Below are 2,199 nucleotides of genomic sequence, written 5' to 3' on the forward strand. Positions count from 1 at the left end.
GTGTGTGTGTGTCTGTGTCTGTGTGTCTGTGTGTGTCTGTGTGTGCCATGTGACACATGTGGAGGTCAAAGAACAACTTTCTGGAGTCAATGCTCTTCTTCCACCATGAGTATTCTCTAGATTGAACTCATGTCACTAGATCTGGCAGCAGGCCTTTATCTGTTAAGTCATCTCCCCAGCCCTAGGATGAACATTTAACATTTATGCAAAAGGAACTGGTACCGCACTCCGCTGTCCTCTAAGAATCCCATCTCCAGAGAGCTGGAGACTCCAAATCTCCAAGCCGCTGATCTTGTGAGCAGTGATTCCAGTGTTCATGTGTCAGCAGCTAGGTTCCATAGCTCAGACAATTTGCTGTAGGTTGAAAACTCATGGGCTCCAGACAAGTCTTGGACTTTTATTATTATTTTTTGAATTGAGTCTCTAGCACAGGCTGACCTCAATAAATTCCCTATGCAACCAAGAAACTTCTGATCCTTCTGCCTCCACCTCCAGAGAGCTGGGACTACAGGCATGCATTGCCACATTTAGTTTACACAGTACTGGAAATCCAATCCATGTCTTTGTGTATAGCAGGCAAGCATTCTAACAACTACATCTCCAACCCTCCTTCTGAAAAAAAATGGCTTTGAATTCTGATTGGTCTCCATTTGGTACTAACTATAAATGCATTTGTCACTTCCTGAACCAACACATCAAGTCATCCTACGTTAACTGTTTGATTCCTAAGTAGGGTTGTAGACTTATCAATAAAACTATAGGAGGAGATGAGCGTATTGGACAGTAGAGTACAGGTTTGATGCCAAGGCCCCAGGTTCCATCTTCAGTACTGAAAACAAAATTTAAAGAAGACTTGATTCAGGTTTGGGAGAGAGTGTTTGGCCAGGTGATGGATTTAGCTACAGCTTGGGTGGCATGGTTTGGTGGTGACAGTTGGTTGGTGATTGGGTAGTTGGGCCTCAGTGGCCTGCCATGCCACCTCTGGAAGACTACGAGGTGTTCTTCAGCGTCTGCACAAGTTCCAATGGCCCCTTCCAGCGATCTGGAGGAAAAGTGATAGCAAGATATTAGTTTGGAATGACTTTGATTATGACTATGGCTCCTTGACAGAAGGTGAGAAACATGCTTATTTCTAAAGTAAAATTGCTTCACTAACTGAAACATCCAAACATTTTCTCTTACTACAGTCATATTATTGGTGGGAGTGACACAAGTCTGTACAGTGGAATAGAGTATTGCAAAAGTATTGACCTGGCTAGTGTGCTTACAAAGGGACCAAGGATAGACAGTACTTAAAGGAAGAGTTTGCTCTTGGAGTGATGACTCAGTTGACACTGGTCCTGGAAGAATGTCACAGCAGAAGCTGGTCATACCATACTGCATCAGACCCGAAGCCAGCCAATGTCTCCCTGGATGACAAGCAGAACAAGGTGTTTGGGGGCTTTGGGCTAGCTGCTAGAATATTAAATCACAGTATGAGTTTTCACAAACATTTATTGGTATACTTCATTGCATGTCTTCTGAACAATGAATGTCCTATAAGGGGAAATCAGACATCTGGTCACTGGGTTATTTGGTGTATCAGTTATACACAGTAATGTATCAGTTTATAGCCTTTAACTAGTTGGGAAAATAAGAATAGGCAAATTCAGATGAATTCCATACCACTACTCTGATGAATGACTACCATTATTACAAAGATGTTAAATTTAAAGGATTAACATTGACCTTCAGTTGAAGAAATTCTTGAGAACTATTTAATAGCAGACTTGCTTGTCGGAAAACAATGAAGAAATCTTGAGAGGAGAGACTGAACCAGGAGGTTCAATGAGAGATCCTGCGTCCAAAAACAAGGTAGAAAGTGATGTGGACATCTGACACCAGCCCCCTACACACAAGGGAATGGGTTTTTCTAAATTTTGTAAAGTAAACCAGAAAGGAATCATCAAGTTAGAAAAATAAGTATAGAAAATTATAGATAGGAAATATGTTTTTGGTAAAGAAGGTTAAAGAGATTGGGAAATTCCTCAGTATGAAAAAGGAATTTTAGATTGTAAATTAGTTTTGTCCCAAAGTAATGTTTTGTTCCAAAATGGAACTAAAAAGTGACAGCAAAACCAGAAAGCTTAAGCATATTACAGAAGGTCTGAATGTAACAGGCGTGGACCTGAGTCTACAGGTCGAAAACTGGGGTTTCCA

General features: G+C 41.0%; 1 pseudogene; it reads left to right on the forward strand.

Annotated features, from left to right (window-relative positions):
* The first annotated feature begins 972 nt into the window (after window positions 1-972).
* Window positions 973-1,814, forward strand: LOC103735549 (annotated as a pseudogene).
* Window positions 1,815-2,199: the final 385 nt, after the last annotated feature.

Source organism: Nannospalax galili, unplaced genomic scaffold, assembly GCF_000622305.1.
Source record: "Nannospalax galili isolate Female #2095 unplaced genomic scaffold, S.galili_v1.0 scaffold1357, whole genome shotgun sequence".
NCBI lineage: Eukaryota > Metazoa > Chordata > Mammalia > Rodentia > Spalacidae > Nannospalax > Nannospalax galili.